Source organism: Canis aureus, chromosome 3 (genome assembly GCF_053574225.1).
Source record: "Canis aureus isolate CA01 chromosome 3, VMU_Caureus_v.1.0, whole genome shotgun sequence".
Taxonomy (NCBI): domain Eukaryota; kingdom Metazoa; phylum Chordata; class Mammalia; order Carnivora; family Canidae; genus Canis; species Canis aureus.
The window spans coordinates 14319870-14334744 of record NC_135613.1 but is presented as its reverse complement, the minus strand read 5'-3'; the positions used below and the strand labels follow the sequence as shown (position 1 = coordinate 14334744).

The window sequence follows — 14875 nt, the reverse complement described above, 5'->3', positions numbered from 1 at the left end:
CCTACATGATACCATTTGCACTACCTGAGTACACACACACACACACACACACACACACAAAGAAAGCTTTATTCTGTTCATTAATTTGCTAGCATTGGAGTTTCTCTAATATCTAGTAAGATCTATTTTTTTTTCTCCATCAGTGAAAATGTTCTTGCGCATAGTTATATTCGGTTAAATGCTAGACATTGTTCTTTACATTGTATCAATATATAGTATTTTGGTTTGTATACACATATATAATATTCATTACATACATGTAAGTTTTTAATTTTTAGAATGGTATTTTCCTTTTTTTCTAAAAATAAGGGCACAGGAGTACTTATTAAATTTTATAGTTTGCAGCACAAAATGAACAATTCTGCACTAGCAGCAGAGCATGCTAAGACAGACTTGCACTTTGGTGTCAGAGAGTAACCCCATTTTGTATGACTTAGCAAGGTTATTTAATTACCCTGACTTCAGTTTCCTTCTATGTAAAATGTTGAAAGATAATATTTCTGTTAATGCAATTTTCAAAGAGAAATATGTAGATACACATCAAATGTCTAAAATATCTGGAACAGACAGGCAATAAATCAATTGGTATATATTTGCATATCACAGGAAGTGATATTATTACACAGGAGATACTATCACAACTCATAGTATTACATATGAAAAAAACTTTGCATATCTTAAGTTTGTCCTTCTACTTTGTGTTTGCTTTACCCTGTGTGAATTGACAGATATATGGGAACAGTAGAACCATACTGTCTCCTTCATTTGTTTCAAATCCTTTTCATCAATAGTCTACTACATGTACATTTCTACATGTTTCAGGACCACTTCATCACTGCCCCAAATAAGAAAGAATGGTGTTTTGCTGTGTAGGGGAAAGTATGTTTTTCCACTTCAATTATTATACCAATGTTTAAAAAATGCTGACTTTCTAGAAGAGCGAATTCCTGGCAGCACACAATGCTACTGCCTTTCTGAGGATGGATGAAATCACAGCAATGCTATAACGAACTCTCTGGGTAAATGTCTCAGTAATGTTCCTGACACACAAGGTGCTGACTTAGCTAAATCCACACAGTAGGAACGAGTAAAGTAATTGCTACCCACCTACATTTGAGGGTGATTTTTATGCATCCTCTCAAGTCAGTGACTGAGAGCAAAATAAAAAACTTTTCACTTTGGGACAAAATAGACTGGCAAGCACATCTTAATAACTAATATTTACATTGTTTTGGGTTTCAGAAAAATTAATGTATTTTTTAAATTAAATATTTTCACTAGCCTAGAAAACAAGGGAAGAGGGGGATATATCTATACCCTGCCTACATATAATAACAATGGCATCCTAAACCATAATAGTAGCTCTACATTTACTGAGCACAGCCTATACATTAGGCCATAGAAATAAGGATTCTATATCATTCTATTTCATTCTCTTGACAACATAATCATCCTTACCTAAATCTCTATTAAATCATATTGGCTGACAATCTGCAATCAAAATTTTGTCCATGTTCAATGGTTTTTAAAACAACATTAATTTTCATTACTTCTTTGCTAGATTAATTCTGAACATTAATTATGAAGTTTCAGAGGCCAATTTCTTTTTTTTTAGTACTGTGAAGTTGATCTTACCATATTTTATCCAAAACCTGATTAGAAAAATTTTAGAAATAAAGAGGCATTACTTAGTACATGATTTATAAATACATAAAACAATAATTTATCTCACACTTTAAAATGACAAAACAGTGAGATAACAAAATCAATTATTTTAGCCAGAAAGCAAGGCAGAGTATTGGTTCCAAAAGATTTACAAAATCAATCTATCAATTTTATGAAACTGCCAAACTATACAGTGAGATTTGAAGACTGGGAATGAGCTTCTCTGAAAATACCAGTTCCTGTTCTCACCATGAAGTTTGACATTGTTACCTAAATATTCACTGTGGGGGTCTTAGTGGCTTTCTAAACTTGTGACTAACTTATTAGACTATAAATGCCTCTTAGTGAGTGTACTAATTTTCTTTTTTAAAGAAGATTTTTATTGATTGATTGATTGATTGAATGTGAGCAGGGGGAGAGGCAAAGGGAAAAGGAGAGAAAGAATCTCCAGCAGACTCCACATGGAGTACTGGGCCCGATATGGGGGCTTGGTCTCAGGACCCTGAGATCATGACCTGAGCTGGACACTTAACCAACTAAGCCACCCAGGCAACCCTCTATGGCATGGCTGTGTACCAAGTTGTCAAAATTTTGTGGCTTAAAACACAAATATATTACTTTATAGTTCTGTGGGGCAGAAAGTAGACACAGGTGTCACTGGGCTAAAATCAAGGTGTAGGCAGGGCTGCATTCCTGTTTTGGAGGCTCTAGGAGACAATCGATTTCCCTGTCTTTTCCAGATTCTATAGGCCTTCTACATTCCTCCACTCATGGCCCCTTTCCTCCATCTTCAAAACCAGCAACAGGAGAAAGAGTTCTTTTCACATTGTATAACTCTGGCCTCATTCCATAGCCATACGTCACTCCAAATCTCTTTTTTGCCTCATTCTCTGATTTTTAAGGCCCCATGTGATGACAGCTGGGCTGACCTATACAATCCCAGGTAATCTTCCTGTTCTACAATCAGATGATTACCAGATTTAATTCCATCTACACCTTAAATCTCCTCCCCATGTAACATTCACAGGTTCCAAGATTTAGGATGTGAACATGTTTGGAGGGCCATTTTGCTTACCATAGTAGGATGTAATTATCAACTGACTTTGTTAATTTATTTTTTTAAAATATTTCCTGAGTATCTATTATGTTTCCAAACACCAAGTGAGGCTCTGGAAAATTAATGTAAATAAGACAGACATGATCTTTATCGTTGGGACCTTGCATTTTGAATTTCAGTCTTATTAATTCCTAACTGAAGGCAAACACAGATCGAATGTGTGTGTTTTTTTAAATATACTATAAAGAAGGCAAAAGGTAATTCCCAAGAGAAAAAAATATACCCACTTCATAATTTTGCCTGAATCTGGTTACATAAACATTACAAAGGTTATAGAAGGAAAAACCAGAGCTAGTGACCCATGTTATATTTTTTAGGCAAATAATAAATTATAGCCAATCCTCATTATTCAAAGACTGTATTTGCAAATTCATCTACTCACCAAAATTTATCTGTAATCCCCAAATCAATATTCATGGTGCTTTTGTGGTCATATGGGAACATAAGCAGAGCAGCGAAAATTTTGGTTGGCCATGGTGCAAGTTTCCAACTAAGTTCAAAGGAGACAATGCTCTGCTTTCTTGCTTCAGCTCTCATATTGTAAACAAATGTCTTTTTCATTATTTATTTAGTGTCACATTTTTGCATTTTTATTTTTTTTTATTTTTTTATTTTTTTAGTCTTTTTTTTCAATTTTTCACTTATTTATGATAGAGAGAGAGAGAGAGGCAGAGACATAGGCAGAGGGATAAGCAGGCTCCATGCACCGGGATGCCCGATGTGGGATTCGATCCCGGGTCTCCAGGATCGCGCCCTGGGCCAAAGGCAGGCGCCAAACCGCTGCGCCACCCAGGGATCCCACATTTTTGCATTTTTAAACTTTTGTTGGTGATTTTGCTGTTTAAAATATCAGCCTGGGTGACACAGTCAGTTAAGCACCCAACTCCTGATTTTGGCTCAGGTCATGATCTCAGGGTCATGAGATGGAGGCTCCCTGTGAGGCTCCACACTCTGCACAGAGTCTGCTTAAGTTTCTCTCTCTCTGCCCCTCCTCCCTGCTCTCACTCTCTCTCAAATAAGTAAATCTTAGAAAATAAAAATAAAAATAAAATAAAATATCAGCTAAACATTAGTGTTAAAGTGCAGTGTAGTCTTCTTAAGCCCAAGGAGGCTAGGATGTGCCTCACAGGATGTGATAGATGAGCTTTGTCAGGCATGACTTACAGTGCTGTTGTCTCTGAGTTCAATGGCAATGAATCAATAATACATATTAAATAAAGTGTCTTTAAAGAGAAACACACACAAAATATGTGTTGACTGGTTGATGAAAATGTGGCCAGAGGCTTACTGAAACCTAACCCTAGATTACTCCCAGGAGCAGCAGCTCAGTTTTGTGAATTCTACACTCACAAAGACTTGACAAATACAAACATCACAAATAATAAGAATTAATTCTATTTAGTGTATAGCTCTTACTGTTTTAAGTAGACTAGAGAAATCTGGAATAAGAATCAAGGCAAATCAATAAAATGCGTTATAAAGTCATCAAAAAATGATCTTTAAAAATATATAACTATGCTTCTAATATATAATCTGTTTCAAACTCTACAAATTGCCATTTGTTAGGTGTCAGAATAATCCATATTTGCATATTCACTATACTGATACCTTAGACTACTTTTCTTAAAAAATATTGTACCCAGTTGAATAGTGACTATAAATGAAATCATTGATTTTAAACATTGATTTTAAATACACACTTCAAATGTAGTTCATGTATTAAACTGCATGTTTTCCCTGTTGATCTTATTTTTGAATTTTTACCATATATTCAGTATTATAGGAGGAAAAAATGACATAACTAAATAGGGATGCTAATTAGTCATAATAAAAGAAAATTGTTCAAAAACATGTTATCATATATGCTTTTACTTTTGAAATTATTTTTAAGGGCCTAGACAAATGTAGACTAGGTGATTTCGAAGTTATGATACAGGCTGGCTAACAGGACAGCTTCTGTCACTGTCCATGAGTGTCCCTGTGAGGAGGGGTGAGGAATCTACCTCAATGTGAAGATAACAGAGAGTTCAATCCACATATCAGCTCCTCTCTGCCCCATGCTCATGGCTTGAAAGTGAAAAGCAGGTCAGTCACAATCAATGTCATGTGGCCCATGGCCTCAGGTGTCAGTGTGAGGCTAGAAGGAAGAGAAGCTATGCCACCCCCCGCTCCTTATTTCCCTTCTTTTCTCCGTCCCTCCTGTTTTCCTTTCTGTCAGATCTGCCTTCCTTCCTTCTCTGTTTCTTGGTCCCAGCAAACCTTAGTGTCCTCCTTCCCTACTCCTGACTTGAAAGCTCCTTTATCAGAATTGGCCTCACTTGAGCCTGGACCACCTCCTTTCTTCAGCTGAGGCAATCAAATTCACATGAATCTTGATACTTGCCTCAACTTGGTCCTAATGGTGTTCATCATTGCTGGCTTAAAACATTTGCTAACTCATGGCCAATTTTATTTCACCTATATCCATGGCCCTCCCACTTTTATCACCTTTCCTACGAGATTATTTTAAATTCAGTCTTAGACATCCTGTTATGTCATAAATAAATATTGCAAAATATATCTTTAAGGGATGAGAATTCCTTTTGAAACAAAACTGCAATACAATGTCAACACCTCAAATGTTGACAACAGTTTGTAATACCATCAACATCCTGTGATGATTGCTGCTCTCTTGAAAGCGCCCGTGTGTACATATGCTATTGTTCAAACCAGAATACCAAAAATACAAATACACTGCATTTGGTGATGTTTCTCTTAAATGTCTTTTTACCTATAAATCACCTCCCTCTCATCTTTTTTCAACTTGTCTATTGAAAAACCCCTGGCCATTTGTCTTATTGTTTCCCACAATTTGCTGACTGCCTCTTTATGGTATCATATCTGTCTTCTGTTCCTCTCCAGCTTATAAACTGGTAGGTAGATTTTGAGACTTCATTTGACTTGGGTTTGACTTTTTAGCAAGAATTTTTCAAAGAATACATTGTATACATCTGTCAGGAGATGTGTTATACCTGATTGTCTCTGTTTTTATAATGTTAGTGATCAGTACACTATTTCATTAGAGGTTATAAAATGGTGATATTCTGATTCTATCATCACTCCCTCAAAACTTTTTAAAAGATCTAACATACGCTGTAAAAAGATACTTCTTCTCATCTAATATTTGGTTGCTCTGACATGCAATTTAATTCAGAAAAAGTAGGAAAATATTCCATTTTTCTTTTTATGAACTGATGTTCTGAATAATGAGTTAATTCCCTAGCATCTCCCACCGAGAGCAAATAAGGAACTTTTCATATAATTATGAATTCACAAATGTTTATCCTACCTGGTGTTTTAATCCATTTCTAGTATTTGTTAATATTCTTATTGTTTCATTTTTGCTGGTGAGATCCTTTTTGAGCTGGCTTCTGAGTCTTTTTGACAGATAAAAGCCCAGTGTTCTGCATAGATATCCCATATTTATTTTGTATTCTTCACACTCCAGATCTGGATTGAGTCATTCCCCACAAGGAGTCCTTGGTCCTCTTAGAGAAAGTGGTATTTGGGGTCTAGGAATTTGGGGTTTGTGTGTATTTGGGGCAGAGAGGAATTTTGGGGCTCAGGATTGTAGAATATTTACCTCTTCCAATTTTAGATTTCTCTTTTCTCTTAGACTGAAGTTATGATTTCTAATGGTATTTATAAAATCACTTTATCAGAATAAGTTCTAGAACCACAATACATTTTAAATAAAATATAACTAGTATCATTAGCAAAATGTGATTATTGAAAGGAGCTTAAAGTTTTTTTGTCAATGGGGTCTAAAACAGTAAGGACACACCAACCGCTGTGTTTTGAAGTCACTCAGATAATTCCTTTCCATGTGTTTACACCTTTAACCCAACATAAAGGTTTGTTTTATTTTACTTTTAATTTTTAGAAACAGCTTATAAATTTTTACTCAATTTGGTATACAATTATTAAATTATGTATACCACTTTAGAGTAAAATCTAAAAAACAAGTTGTATTCAGAAGAGTCTGGCTTCTATTCCTACTTCATCCTTCCCCATAAAATTTATCATAGGTAGCTTTTAAATTTTTTTTTGTTTTTTTAAGAGGTAGCTTTTAAAAAAAAAAAGTCTTGCTTATCTTCACATTTATTTTTTTAAAAATGAGCAAATATGTAAATATATGTGTATGTTTCTGTTTGTTTTATTTAAAGAGATGGTAGTAGACCATGCCCATTTTCTTCACCTTGTCTTTATCAAGGTAATTAAACAAACATGAGGGGTAGGAGTAAGCCATCTGTTAATCTTTTTAAATGGTCACCACCCTTGAAGCATTATCCAGATGAAAGTGACAATCCCATGAAGGAAAGGGAAACAGTCTAGGATATCCTACAGCAAAATTTAGAGCCCTTTCCAGCCCAACTCCTTGGGTATTGCTGGCCACTTGCCTTCTCCTTTCACTAGAATGATGTCAGGATTATTACTATTGCTTCTCATGGAGACAGCTATACATCTCTCAGAGTCTCTTCTAGGGAAAGATTTGGATGGAGGAGACAGGAAGACTAATGTGTCTTGTATCAAGAGTCAGCTTTGGGAAATCTCTCCAGAGGGATTTCAGTGCCCTCTATGTTAACGCCTCTAGGGACTGCTGGGATTTGGAGAATGTCAATTTACAAAAAAAAAAAAAAAAAAAAAGTTTCCTTTCATGAAAATTATTGTATTTTAAAATTCAGCCTGTCTGATGAAATGCAATTTGGGGAAGATAGTGTGAAAGTACTGATAACTTCAGTTTTAGGAAAAAGTAATTATGGACAAATGACAATAGGCAATAGAAAGATTCTGGGGGCCCGTGGGTGATTCAGTCAGTTCAGTTCAGTGTCTGCCTTCACTTGGGTCATGATTTTAGGGTCCTGGGATCAAGCCCTACATCAGACTCACCACTCAGCGGGGAGTCTGCTTCTCCCTCTGCCTCTGCCTCTGCCCTCTGCTCATGCTTTTCCTCTCTGTCTCTGTCTCTCTCAAATAAATAAAATCTTAAAAAAAAAAAAAAAGAGGGATGCCTGGGTGGCTCAGTGGTTGGGCTTCTGCCTTTGGTTCAGGGCATGATCCCAGAGTCCCAAGATTGAGTCCCACACCAGGCTCCCTGTGTGGCACCTGCTTCTCCCTCTGTCTGTGTCTCTGCCTCTCTCTCTTTATCTCTCATGAATAAATAAATAAAATCTTTAAAAAAAAAGAAAAAGAGGTCCTAAGATATGGAGAAAACCTTGAGAAAGTTGCAGGGCACATTTACAGAGGAGTATAACAGAAGACAAGGTCCAGGGCAGTCAGTAGTTAACAACAGAATAATAATTGTTATAATAGCAGGCATCTAACTTAAAGAAACTGAGTTCATGATGGGTCATAATTTTCCCTTAGCATTCTAAGGGGCACATATTGATGCTTGTGGTGTGGAAGCATCCTATCTATATGACTTCCTGAGCATGCATTGGTTCTATCCTTGGTAACTGCTACATCATCAAAACCTTTAAATATTTATGGATGGCTCAAGTACATATTGTTCTTTGCCAAGTATTGCCTAGTAGTAAGAAAACAGCTCTTCAACTATATAGTAGTACCTCTAGTTACAATAAGCAATTGATGAATATTTTAAGAAAAAAAACTCCTACTCCCATTTAGTTTCAAGTTCATCTCTTAGTTTTCTTATTGTTATACTTTGCTTGAGTCTATTCATATAATTGTGAGCTTTAAAAACCAGGACAGAGAAATAATTGGAGAATAAAAAACAAGCCCATCACTTCCCTTTAAAATATATAACACTGAATTCAAAATAATCCTGCAATCTAAATGAAACATGGGAATTTAGTTTCTAATGTTCTTCTTATCAATGAGACCAAAACCAATTATGTGATACAGAAAGGTCTGAAGTTTGTCACCATATACAAATCCTGGTCCTGTATGCTTAGGCCAGAAACAATATGATTCCCTCAGCATAAGCATCACCAAGCTCAATCCCACCAGATTTCCCTCTAGATACTATATCTTATTCAAATTAAAATAAATTATAATCTATATCTAGTCCTAAATGCATAGGGTCATTTTGAACACATTTTCCAGCAGAATACAATGGACCTAGAATGTCTTTAGCTACTGCAATAAATCTGAAAATTTCAGTTGAGAGAACATTTTTCTCAAAAAATATATAGAACATTCACTAAGTAACTCTGACTTCCTACATCAAGTATTTGAGTGAATATCATTAAACTAGACAGACAAATATACTCCTAGTCAAGGACTTCACACCCTGAGGTCATCAAGATCTACACCATTATGTAGATGTTAAGCATATCTTTTTAAATCTGAACTTACACAGAGAGAAATCCTTCACATATCATTAACCCAAGTACAGTACAGGAAATCAGAATATTACACATCCATGAATCAATTTAAAGGAAAGATGAGGACCATTGTCCTGGTCAGAACCAGCTCAGATCAGTCAGTAGTGATTGAAACTGATGTGTGTGCACATAACTACTAAATCAGAGGTAAAGTATCAGAAGTCACTCAGTATAGTACCACAGCTTGGTTAATCTCCAGTTCCACTGGGAGGAAAAGTATGATTAATAGATGTATCTCATATGAATGATAAAACAGCATCTAAGTAATTAGAGTGTGACCTCTGGCTGCAATGTACAAGGTAGAGTGGCAATAAAAAGACAAAACCGGTAAGAGGAAGAGTGGCATATTTTCGAGTTGACTCAGCTAAAATCTGAAATGGAAAAAGAAAATAAAACCAATGCCAAGTTCAAACTCCAAAGAAAGTTTAAAAGATAAAATAAATTTTACAACTTAAATTTTTTAACAGAAAAGAAAATTATAAATAGGATGATGACTAGTGGAAGAAAATGATCTAACCTCTACATTGTGGTGAAGTGAAGTAAGATATAAGAGTTCCTGTTAATCGCATTCTCTTTCCGGATATGTTAACTTCCCTGGGATGCTTTCCACAGTCATTTCCAAAAATCATGATCCTCTTGCATTCCTCTCTTCTATTTCCCATGTCCTTCTGTGAAATGGAGTGATTTAAGGACCAGAAACTAGGGCTCAGATTTAATTAGATCCTATAATAGCTGAGGTATGTTGCAGAGTAAAAGGCATCTGTGATGGTTAATTTTATGTATCAGTTCGACTTGGCTAAGGGATGGATGCCCAGAGAGCTGGGTGAAACATTATTTCTGGGTGTGACTGTGAGGGAGCTTCCAAAAGAGATTGGCACGTCCTGTGATATCCAAATTCACACATCGGTACCTAAAGAGAAGTTTGCACACTTTTCCCAAATGCTGCATTTCCATGGAGTCGTTTAATATTTTTATAGGTCTCTTGTGAATTTCATATAATTTTTCCTTCTTCCTCATGAAACTAAGTCAACAAAATAAAAAAAGAGAGGAAACACATTTCTTCTCCCTTTTATGAATGTCAGCAGGGTACAGTAAATTCTGTCCCCCTCAGCTTGGGTTCTCCCCAAACTACGTCATTTGATGTTCATGGCAATCCCTCACCAACTCTCTGCTTCTATGTCCGCTGGAAGTTCTATAAAACATGCTGGACATAAACAATCTTTGCATGCTCCTCTTTAACACTTCCCTGTCCACATCTTGGTCCTTAATCACTTCCTATGATTGCACCACTTTGAAAGTACTAAGTCTTGTATTCTACTCTTTGATCCTAGACCACCAGATATTTCTCTGCTCCTATTCTTATTCGTTTTTCAGCCCCAATAATTCTACTGTTTCTTTGACTCCTTCCATATCTGTAAAAGTTAATTTTATGGAGTTTGTCAGGCCTAGTCAACTTGACTAGGTCCCAGTACTCAGACATTTGGTCAAACCATATTCTTGATGTCTCTGGGAAGGCATTTTTTAGATTAGATTAACATTGAAATCAGCAGACTTTTGAATAAAGGAGATTACTCTCCAGAATCTGGGTGGGCCTCATCCAATCAGTGGAAGATCTTAATAGAAAAATGCCTGAATTCCCTGTTTGAATTCAAACTGCAACTCTTCTGTGGGTCTCTAGACTGGCAGATTTTGGACTTGTCAAACCTCCACAATCACCAATCACAATAACCCAATTCCTTAAAATAAATCTATGTACATCCTGTTGGTTCTATTTCTCTGGATAATGTTGACTAATAACCAGCACCCCATAGACTTCACTTCCTCCCTGTTGTGGTGCTAGCTCTCTACTTTCCTTCCCTTATGCTCTTCCCAGCCCATGTGTCCTTGTCCTGCTGTCTTCCACCACAGTGTCCCAACCCTGGATCACACTAAGAATCTATATCCTCTACTCCTACATAGGTGCCTGAGCTGGGCTCTCAGAGCTATGTGGCAGTTCTTTTCCTGGTCAATAGCATGGAAATGCATTGTTTGTGTACACATGTATCCAAGGGATTTGATTTTATGGGAAAAGGGTACTGGATAGAACAATTTCGAATTTAGAGAAGTTTCAGTATTTATCTGTCATTGTTGATGTGCAGATTTTTAAACAGAGCATAAACACCACTGTGAGCTTAATTAACTCATGTATTTATTCTAATCTAAGGGCAGAAAATCTATTTCCAAAGTGACATAGTGAAAAAAAATTTATTTACCTCTTTTTATTTCAGAGTATAAGGATGGAACTGCTATTACCATAATAGCTTTGCAGCTCTTGGGAAAATTTTCTGCAACTTTCCACCAACTCACTAAAATAAATACAAGTTTTTTTCCTGAAACTGCTATTCCCCAGCCCACCCCCAACTCATGATGACTCTGACATATTGTAATAAAGCCATTGCTCCCTGAGGATCTCTTTGCACTACTCCAGCAATTTTTCTCTTCTCTCTTTCTTATTGAAAAAGAACCCTATTATTAAGTACTTAAAATGTTCAAGATTCCAAAGCGAAGACAACCTTTCGGTATGAGAGATTAATAATAACAATAAGAAATACAGAATGGAAGATAGGAGTTCAAAGCCAAATAAAAATTTCATTTGCAGAATACAAATCAAATATGATTTCTTTTGAGCTGCATCTCTCGGATTTATAGACACAGCTCTGTAGAATATTTCCTAGTATTTTTTCTTCCTCTATTCCTCTGTTCATACTCACAGCTACTTCTGCACAAATGCCCTTACACTTGAATTTTTTCTAAAGCAGGACTCTTCTAAATCAACCAAAGGATTATTCTTTGTGAACATTTCTAAAAGTAGTAAGATGCAGATAATTATATACAAAACAAATCTTAGACAATGAGGTATAACTCCTAAAGACAACTGGGAATATGTGTGGATAAAACCATTTAGTTCAAGTCCTGGTTCTTACAATTAAGAGTTTTTCTTGTACGTATTCATATAAAATATCATATGGATGCCTCTCAGTACATACACAGACCTCTGCCTCGTAAACCAGGAGACACATCACCAGATTATTGTATTCTGGATCTGAAGTAATCACCAAAGTGTTTCCTTTTACTATTATGGTATTATTAATATCTATTCTAAACTACATTAGCAAAAAAAGCATGGTGTTGCTATCTCCTAGAAATTCACAGCCTTAATTAAGAAATGATTTTATTTTTTAATAAAGACAGTATACATCATATGCATTTTAGCCAGCAGCATTTGGGTATTTATTTATGGTGAGTGTATAATTTGGAATAAGGGAAACATAGTGAAAGAGAATGAAAAATACATGAATGTGTTTGAAAATCAGTTCATTAAGCTTACGCAAACCGTGCAAAGTAATCCACAAGGACTCCCTGGAAATAACACTATTGCAGATGTCACTGGAAACAAGACCCTGGTGATGAGTTAGCGAACACTGGAGAAGTGATGGGACAGAAGGGACCAGAAAGCAAGTGGTTGGAAGGTCTCGAGTTGGAAGGGATGAACTGAAGCATATTTGGCAAGCACACCTCAGATGAATGAAGAGCACACCCAAAAGGGAAGTGTGAAAGCACAAGGAACCTTGGTTAGTGCCCTAAGAGTGATGACTGAGAGCATGGGACTTGGGAGCTGTGGTACACAAAGCTGTCAATGAAACGCACCAGGTTTGGGGCTGGACAGGCCCTCAGGTCACCAGCCAAGCAAAACATTTCAGTAAAACATAGTGGCTGTGCTGATTTTTGTACACCAAGTGTGTGGAATTACCCTATCCCAGAGGCAACAAGAAGTACATGTATTAATCCACATAGAAACTTTCTACCTGGTCCTCTGCAGTGAGCCGTGGCCTGCATCTACAAAATCTTTGATGAGGAACAACACAGCAATGCCATCTTCCCCACACTGAAAGCAAATCTAGACTTTGCACTACAATGTATATTTTGAGAAACAGCAAAGAATTGAATCCATAATCTAATAGCATCATTCTACTGCCTGAGAGTAGATGGCGTGTAAAAAATGACCCTAAACCAATGATTTAATGTTCGCTGTGGATTCCCTTCTTTTGGTGTATCAGACTGCTGCTCTTTGCTAGCTTTGCGTACTTATCAATATCAGCAGGAAGAAAAGAGCTAAATGTAAACCTTATAAAGGTGGCACTAGTTAGGTGGGAACTTACAGTCTTAAACCTCAATTTCCTCAGTATCAAAATATTATTGATCTACTTTCTTTATGGGTCGATGGGGAAGGATGCAATTTTGCAACTGACAGGGAATGAGAGACCACTCAGTAAGTACCTGGATTCTACGTGGCCCCTCCTTCTATAAGTAAGTAAAAGAAGCTTAGGGAGGGGAGCTGCCCTTAGGGCGGTACTGGTCATTTGCTTGTTTCCCTGAGAGCCATGTGTCACCATTTCCCTGCTCTGTTCAGAGGCATAGGAAGGTTGAGTGATGCAGACTGAGAACCCTAAGCTCTTGGTTTAGCAAGCTCCCAGCTGAGCTCTAGAGACAAATGAGCAGGTGAAAAGCAGAGAGGAGCCAGGAAATTTCTCCCCACTCTTGCTCTACCTGGGCAGCTTCTTGGTAGTGGCTGAGTTTTTACAAGGCTCATGCTCCCAAAGTGATGGGGGAACAGAGGACTAGCTGAGAACAAAGCACACTGACAAGTCCTTGAAATAGGGAGAGGGACATTCTTTTACAGTCTCAACTGCCTCGATGTTCATACTTTGCTAAGGGTAGAAGAAGGCAATCTTAGCCCAACCTCCAGGAGCCTGTGAGTCTACTTTAACAGATAAAAATTCCTTTCGATGGGGATCCTTGGGTTGCTCAGCGGTTTGGCACCTGCCTTTGGCCCAGGGCGTGATCTTGGAATCCCGGGATCGAGTCCCACATCAGGCTCCCAGCATGGAGCTTGCTTCTCCTTCTGCCTGTGTCTCTGACCTCTTTCTCTCTCTGATATACATAAATAAAATCTTAAAAAAAAATTCCTTTAGAAATTTCCTTTATCTCTAAACCCCCAAAATACATGTGGGTAATCATCCTCCAAGCATATGGCCCACTGATATACATCTAAAGGGTCTCATGGCTCAGATTTTATTAGACCGTAATAAGTGACCTTTTCCCCAACAATAGCTAGCCCCTCAAGGTCCTGGAAACCTTGCTTCCAAAATTCCTTAGAGAGTACACTATCCCCAAAGCCCTCCCAACTCCCAGGTATATTATCAGCCACCACTCACAGGCCCAGGGCAGCAGCTCTTCCTGCCCACAGGTCCTGTCCCTGTGCTTTAATAAAACCACCATTTTGCACCAAAGACTTCTCAAGAATTCTTTCTTGGTTGCCAGCTCCGCACCTCACCTTTATTCCAAAAATACATCACAAAGGTCACCCCCTGCTTCCATAATCCTCTACTGGGCAGCCCCTGCCATATTCTAGCATTAATGGACAATGCTAGCCTCTAAGCTCTGGAAACACAAACCGTCTCATTTTCCCTGTAGTCCTTGGACTTACAGCATCTTCTTGCTGTCGCTAAGCTGGGCTATCTCACCATCTCACATTTCGCCAATCAGCTTTTCCATCACCTATTTCCTCTGATGACTTAGCAGTTTCAGATGCCTGAGTAATTTCTGGTTTTTTGACTGAGAACTGACTCAGAGGCCAATTTAGTATCAGAACTAAGGTATTCTCTTA

At 37.3% G+C, this 14875-nt stretch overlaps 1 protein-coding gene across 1 annotated transcript in view; it reads right to left on the bottom strand.

The window, feature by feature from the left end:
* The window catches only part of CNTNAP4 (contactin associated protein family member 4), a 242322-nt gene that overhangs the window by 145926 nt on the left and 81521 nt on the right, over positions 1–14875 (bottom strand). The window lies entirely within an intron of this gene.